Source organism: Amblyomma mixtum, chromosome 7 (assembly GCF_055824585.1).
Source record: "Amblyomma mixtum isolate Tamu chromosome 7, ASM5582458v1, whole genome shotgun sequence".
Lineage (NCBI taxonomy): Eukaryota > Metazoa > Arthropoda > Arachnida > Ixodida > Ixodidae > Amblyomma > Amblyomma mixtum.
In genome coordinates, this window is record NC_143018.1 from 50,254,821 (window position 1) to 50,263,010 (window position 8,190).

An 8,190-nucleotide genomic window follows, 5' to 3' on the forward strand; every position below is an offset into this window, starting at 1 on the left:
CCACGAAGCTGGCTGAAAGGCACTCCATGCGTTGGTCGGCTCCGCCCACCGTACGGGGAGAATTCAAAAAATAAAGGCAGGAGCCGGACGTTAATTCGATTTAATTAGGGAAATCGGCCACACAGGGTAATAAGTCGAAGTTTCTAACAATGCTTGGAACGTGTAGATCGAGTTCCCGTGGCGAAGAGACGAGTTCAGATTCCTCTTCAGTGCACCTTTAACTGCCTCAACCACTTGTCCATTTACAAGTGCTGTGAGAGTTTGTAGTGGCAACTGCAGTGCTATAAAAATAACCAGCACAGCCAGTGCCTTCCACTTGTATTTCACTGCTGTGTCTTTGCATAAGAGGAAGTTAACTATTTCAGCCACCTCATGCCTGAGCTGAATAGTGTGGACAGCAGAAAATTTAACTGCATGTCGGCACGCACACGAGTGCCTGTGTTGGTGGTTCGCCATTCATTTGTGTGCAGCTGGAGAGAGTTGGTACTTTGTATCCAGTCTTGAAAATGGACGTGCACACATGTTGCATTACAAATGCACTCAAGTGTCGGTGTGCTCAGTACGTGTCAAGCTGCAGTGCTCGTGGGAACAGTAATTCCATGGCCTCTATTGCACCTACAGTTCAGAGACAGAACAGATTAAAGTTGGCCTGTATCGGCAGACTACGACTTTCTTATGAAAAAATAGATTACTTTCACTGAAATGGACCTTTTGAAAGCCAAAAAAAGTTATAAAGGTGAAATGGAGATGTCGTTGCCACCGGCTGTTTGTTTCTTGTTTTTAAAGAAGCATTCCCCTTTGCACCTTGGTGTCGGTGGCTGTTGCTTCCTTCATATATATGTATATATATATAATTGAAACGGTTTCGACGAGGGCCTGTCGAAATGTGTGCATGTATGTGTATATATATACATATGTACATATACATAAAGGGTGTTTCATGTAACTTGAACAAAGGATTTAAAAGATTTAAAATAAGCGGTAAACCGCAGCCCGCTGAAACCAGCGATAGATTGTTCGCCATCATGTGGTGCTCCTCAGAATATTTTTTTATTGCGCTTAATTAGTTAACTAAGATGAATTATGCAAATTTTAAATATTCATTTTAGTGCCAACACTTACGTCAGTTTGTAGAGCAGGTTCATAAACAACCGATACAGTTTATTGCAGCATCGTATCTTCTACGGGGTCCTTTTTTCCGGCATCTAAAGAAAGCCCGCGAAATATGAAAAAGTACCACGTGACTGCGCTCGTGCACTACCATAATGCAGCGCTCTCAATGGCGCTTCGAGCAAACGGAGCGTGCCCGCTGACCGTGGCGAAGTGAACGGCCGCCGCTCTTAGCAGCGGCTTGACAGTGCGTCAGCACTTTGCACAGCGGCGCGGCGGCCTACTTGCGCGGATTGGATTGGATTGGAATAAACTTTATTTGTGCCTGCAGTTGGACGCTCGCGCGCCCCGACGAGGGCCTACGTCGTCTACGAGGCTGCCGTTACTCGGCGCGGGTCTCCGCTCGCCGTTGCCGGCTCGCTGGATCCCTGCCTTTCGAGCGCCCCGAGGACCTGCTGGACGGCCCATAGCTGTTGGTCATGGTCGTTGCTCTTCGCGGCTGCCTCCAGCCGCGGCGGGATTGTTCCTGATCTTGCTTCCTTTGGATTTTTGATGCAGTCCCACAGGATGTGCGTGTGATCTGCCGGCTCCCTCCGGCAGACTCTACACGTATCGGTCGGGTAGGTCTCGGGGTACATGCGATGCATCAGTCTCGGGCTCGGTAGCGATCCGGTCTGGAGCTGTCTCAGTAGTACCGCCTCCGCTCGACTCAGCCTCGGGTGCGGGGGTGGGAGAGTCCTGCGAGCCAGGCGGTAGGCCTTCGTGATTTCGCTGTAGTCGGTCATGCGGTCCTTGGCTCCGAACCACGTCGGACGGTGTGTTGCCGGGGCGCGGTTGGTTAGCGCTCGCGCCGCTGCATGTGCCGTCTCATTGTGGTTCGCACTGCATTCCGACGCGTCGCCCGCGTGCGCCGGAAACCACTTGATTCTTACTCTTCTGTCTTGCAGTTTAGTCGCTCGTAGTACGCGCTCGGCCTCCCTGCAGACTTCGCCTTTGGCGAAGTTTCGCACCGCCTGTCTCGAGTCACTCAGCACCGTGTAGCAGTCTGCGTCGGCAATGGCCAGGGCGATGGCCACCTCCTCCGCTTGTTCCGCTCCGGCGCCTCTCACGCTCGCTGCCGTCCTCGTGGCGCCGGTCGACGCCTCTATGACGACCGCTGCGAAGGCGTTCCGTTGGTATTCGGCCGCGTCCACGTACCGCGCGTGCTCGTCGTTGGCGTGCAGGTCGATGAGAGCCTTGGCCCTCGCCGCTCTTCTTTCCTTGTTATACTCGGGGTTCATGTTCTTGGGTATGGGGTCGATTCTGGTCTGGCGTCGGACCTCTTCGGGGACGGGGAGCTTCGTCTGCGCGTCGTTCGAGTGTCCTATTCCCAGGTCGTCCAGTATCTTCCTCCCGGCTTTGGTCGTGGACAGCCGCTCCAGTTGAGAGGTCCGTTGCGCTTCGGCTATTTCTTCGAGCGTGTTGTGGATCCCGAGTTGTAAGAGGCGGGTCGTGCTCGTGGACTCGGACAGGCCCAGCGCCGCCTTGTACGCTCTCCTGATGATTACATTAATTTTGTTGCGTTCGTGTTGCAGCCATCTATGGTAGGCTGCAACGTACGCGACGTGGCTGATGATGAAGGATTGGACGAGCCTGATTAGGCTCTCCTCTCTCATGCCAGCCTTCCGGGAAGTGACTCTTTTGAGGAGTCGCATAGCGTTGGCCGCTTTTGCCGTGAGACGGGCGATGGTTTCGCCGTTTCTTCCATGCTTTTCGATGACCATGCCTAGGATCCTGATTTTGCTGACCTCGGGGATCACGTTGCCGGATTTGGTTACGATTCTGATTTTTTCGCATTCGCGTTGTCTGGTCTTGCATCTGCCATTGTTGATAGGTGGGAGTATGAGGAGCTCCGATTTGCTCGGCGAACATCTCAAGCCGGTGCCTTCCAGGTGGTCTTCTATCGCGTCGACGGCTGCTTGCAGAGCGCCCTCGATGTGGGCGTCACTGCCGCCGGTCACCCACAGTGTGATATCGTCCGCGTAGATGGTGTGCCTGACGTCTTCGATGTCCGCGAGCTTCTCGGCCACTCCGATCATTACCAGGTTGAACAGCATCGGCGAAATGACCGATCCCTGCGGTGTGCCGGTGCTCCCGAGCTTCTTCTCTTGCGTTTGTAGGTCGCCTGCTCGTAGCTGGGCGGTCCTGTCCGTGAGGAAGTCCTTGATGTAGTTGTAGGATCTTTCGCCCATGTTGAGCTTAGAGACTTGGGACAGAATCGCCGAGTGTTTCACATTATCAAAGGCGCTCTTTAGGTCGAGACCCAGGATTGCCTTGTTGTCGCGGGCGCTGCCGCCATTGTCTATGATTTGGTATTTGAGCTGCAGCATCGCGTCCTGCGTGCTGAGGTGCTGTCTAAAGCCGATCACCGTGGCCGGATACAGCCCCTCTCGTTCCAGGTAGTCTTGCCACCTGTTGAGCAGGACGTGCTCCAGCACCTTGCCCACGCAGGACGTGAGCGAGATGGGCCGAAGGTTGTCCGTGTCCGGTGGCTTCCCCGGCTTGGGTATCAGGATAGTCTTGGCTGTCTTCCACTGCTTTGGTAGCGCGGCCGCTCTCCAGCACTTGTTGAAGTATTTTGCGAGGTTCTCAATCGAGCCGTCGTCGAGGTTCTTGAGCGCCTTGTTCGTGACGAGGTCCGGGCCAGCTGCCGACCGGCTGTTGAGGGCGTGCAGGGCCGCGCGGACCTCCTCGACGTCGATGTCACGATCGAGCTTCGCGTTGGGTAGGCCGCCGTACGGCGCGTGTTGTTCGGTGGGCGTAGTGGGCAGGTATTTGTCATTGATGCGCCTGGTGACTGCATCAGCACCCAGTACCGAGACAGCCCGATGTATGAGCTTGGCGAGTCTATCCCTTTGGTGCGACTTGGTCTTGGTTTCGTCGAGCAGGTGCCGCAGCAGGTTCCACGTCTTCCCGCTATGCATCTGCCCGTCTGCCGCGTTGCAGATCTCGTTCCACTGTTGCGTGCATAGAGCGCGGCAGTGCTCCTCGATCGCTCGGTTGACCTCCGCCACCTTCTTTCTGAGTCTGCGGTTGAGCCGTTGGTTCTTCCAGCGACTGAGTATCGACTGCTTGGCTTCGATGAGATGCGCCAGCCGGCTGTCTACTTTATCAATCGCAGCGTCCGTTTCAATTTCTTTGGTCGCGTCGCGTACGCTCTTGGTGATTTCGGCCGTCCACGTCTCTATGTCTTCGATCTCGCCGTCAGCGTCTGTCTTCTGGCTTCTGGCGTCTCGGAAGGCATCCCAGTCTACCCATCTGTGTGTTTTGATGCTGGTGTCGTTGTGTTCCGGTATGCTGATTTCCACGATGGTGTGGTCGCTGCCGAGGTCGGTTCCCGTGTTTCGCCAGGTGATCGCGCCCCGGACGTCGTTCTTGACGAACGTGAGGTCCGGAGTGGTGTCCCGGGATACAGAGTTACCGATTCTCGTCGGGTGCGTCGGGTCCGTGATGAGGGTGAAGTCGAGTTCCATGGCGTCTTGGTACAGGTCGCGGCCCTTTGCTGTGTACTTGTTGTAGCCCCAGGCTGGGTTCATCGCGTTGAAGTCGCCGCAGACGATTAGCGTGTTGCGGCCTGCCGCGGTGCTAGCTCTGTGTAGTATTGTTTTGAATCTCTGTTTTCTCTGCGATGGGTTGCTGTATATGTTGAGCAGAAAAATGCTTCCTTTTCTCTTCTTGCCCGGGATGATTTCGGTGAGTGTGTGCTCGATCTTGATATTGCTTTGCAGCTCGTGCTCAACGAACGTGATTCCTTTCCTGACCAGGGTGCACAGGCCTCTCCCGTCGGGCTGGCCCTTGTGCACTCTGTAGCCGGGCAGGGACGGTGCGTCGGTGAGCGTTTCTTGTAATAGGATCACGTCTGGTTTGCGCGCGGCATGTGCGATGTGCTGTTGGATGACTGCCTTCTTCCTTCCGAGGCCGCGACAGTTCCACTGCCACGCTGTTACGGCTGCTGCTGTTGTTGCGTTGGCAGCCATGGTTGCGTTGGTGTGTACGCGGTTCCCTGGTTGGGTGGGTGTTGCGCGAAGAGGGGCGCAAACGTCGGGTGGCTCACTATCGGCTGTAGGGTCCTTTCGATGTAGGCGAATCTGTTCGTGTTCTCGGCTTGGTAGATCTCCATTGTTTGTTTCATTGCTGTCACTGCTGCGATGTTCGCCGTGATTAATTGTTCGAGTTTGGTGAACGTCGCTTCGAATTTGGCCTCGGGGTTGTCGATTCGATTGTTCTCTGATTGCTTACTCTTCCTTTTGAAAAAAAAAAAAATAAATAAATGTTTTTACTACTACTACTACTTGCGCGTGGCCTCGACGGCTCGCTTCTTAGGTGCCGGTTCCTCTACGGCTGTCTCCTGGGTGTTCATGGTTGTTTCGTCGGTCGTGCTTGTGCTTGGCGTGAGTCTCTGTGGAGGCTCGTTGTTGCATTGCAGCAACTTACGGATCTCGGCGATCTCTCTCGTGAGGCTGTTGATGGTCGTGCGCAGCGCCGCGTTCTCTTGTCTTAATGTCTCGTTGGCTTCTCGCATCTTGTTTATATCGTCTTTCTTCGTGGCTTCGGTGATTTTATGCGTGTTCCTTATATTGTTCCCTTTAGCTGCGTCAGCCCAGCTGACTCGCTCACGTGATGGTGACCTTTTCCTACTGAGGCTTCTCTTGCAGCTGCTGTCTCTGGAATTTGGCGCGCGGTTCTCAGATGGAGTCCTTGACTTTCCCGCAGCTGGCGGCTTGTGGAGTGGCGGGAAATCGCTCTCCGACAGCAGCTGGCGTTCGGCCTGTCGGCGCTCCCATTGTCGCTTGCGCACTACGTAGGGGATCTTGTATTTCGCCTTGCACGTTCGGTCTCCGGTCGGGTGTTCGTCCCCGCACAGCTTACATTTAGGGGTACAGCGATGGTCTTCTTTGGGGTTGGCGAGTCCGCAGGCCAGGTACGTCTTGATATTGGGGGTCGGGCACACGTCCTTTCGGTGTCCCACTCGGCCGCACTGCTTGCAAACGTCGATCTGTTTCCTGTAGAGGCGGCACGGTATCAGGGTGACTCCGTATCGGACGAAGTTCGGTACCTTGGGTCCCTGGAACACCACGATCGCGGTGGTCGTGCTGCCGATCCTCTTTGCGCCCACTGCTAGCGGGTTTCTCTCGTTGACGATGTTCCTATCTATCTCTTCGGTGCTCGCATCGATGGGGATGCCTCTGATGATGCCCTTTACGGTGTCGTGAGGAGCCGTGCGATATGCGCTGACTTCGTAGGAGTTGTCTTGAATATAGATTTCCTGGATTTTAGCGTACCTAGCCGCGTTGTCTTCGTTCGGTGTACTGACGACCATGATGTTCTGTTGCGTGTTGGGGCAGATGGTGTCCGCGGCGCTTTCCTCGCTCGTGATCTTGGCCGCGGCGAGTATGGCCGCAGCGACAGTGGTGGTGCCGGTCTTGACGATGTCCAGTCCCCCTCTGGGTCTGACGACTATCTTGCTCTCTTCCAGTGGCATGGCTGGCATGCGTGCTGCCTTGATGGCCGAGGCTCTGACGTTCTTGTCGAATTTCGATTTCGGGCTTGTTTGACTCCCGCCGGGTCCGTCAGGCTTGCCGCCGTCGGGGGTCCGCTGGCGCAGCCTCGACATGCGTTCCCCCGCGAGCGTCCATCCGGCGTCGTTGTGGTATTCCTCTGGTGATATCTCTTTGCCTTGAACTTGAACGCACATTTGGTTGTCCACGATCATTGTAGACGTAGCGGACGCCTCCCTCGTCGTAACGGACGCCTCCATCTCGGCCGCCGCCGAGGAGTACGGTTGAACTTGAACGCACATTTGGTTGTCCACGATCATTGTAGACGTAGCGGACGCCTCCCTCGTCGTAACGGACGCCTCCATCTCGGCCGCCGCCGAGGAGTGCGGCAGGCGGCGACCGGTGCGACGGTGCTGGGCCTAGCGTCCGCGGGACAAGCTTAGGCCTAGCACTCTTTCACACGGCAGCGGTAGAAAAAGTCACAAAATTTGGCAAAGAAAAACGCACCTCTAGGGTCAGCTGGTATCGGTCGATGCCGCTCGCCTTCACGGACACATTGGTGCAAGGAAAACTTTGTTTCGAGGCAATTAGCACTGCGTAATTGGTTAGCAGTGACAGAGCCGATGTGAACACGTCTGCTCCGGCGGCATGGAGCCAGCGTTCCGCCTACTTGCGCGGAGAACTCTGGACTAGCTTCTTGGTTTTAGGCCTAGCTGGGGCTCCCACGGTGTGAAGACATAAATAGGCTTAAAAGGCCCAAACATTGCCCCACCCGGCCGAGAGCGTATCTTCGGGTGTCGGGTGATGTTATCCGTTTAGTACTGGAGCAAAATTTCCGGTGCCTTATGGAATTTTCCGGTAATCCGGACGAAAATTGCCGGAGCCGAGAAGAAGCGCGTCCGCTCGAGACGCGACGGCCGCCGTGTCCTTACCGCGGGGTCCTGTTCTATTTCTGAAGCGTCGCCCAGGTGAGAGCAGGCTGCAGTCGAATTAGCACTTCGTGAAATTTAGATGCCGACGCGCACGACAGAAGGCGACCTTTCCTAGAAAAGTAGAAGTTCGTTCGAGGTGTGTATAAAACGGCGGCGAGGAGACCAAGGCCTCGTCAAAGCAGCAGAGACAAGCCGTCCTCTTGAAAGTGGAAGGGGCATACTTTAAAATGATAGGGACGATCGCGGTCAAAGAATAGTCTTTTTATGGTCCATTTCATACGACGATATACTGCTATTAGGAACGGAGACCGACAGCTGAAATGGCGCCTATCATACTGAAAAATTAAAACGTTTATTCCTGCATGAAGCAGCAGAATGAACACTTGACAATTTTGTAGCGAAAGCTACACTGGCCACGAACTTGCGATGTCGCTGTGGCAGTGCTCCGAGGAGGCACAGAGACCGACCTTGAGCCGTTGCCTAGCAACGGCCGCAGCTTGCGGACGCTGCGCCATCTGGCATGACGTCACACCGCGGAGCCGCCGCCGCCGTTCTGTATGACGTCACACCGCTTGCCTCGTCGTTGCGCTTGCTTTCGCTACGTTTTTACG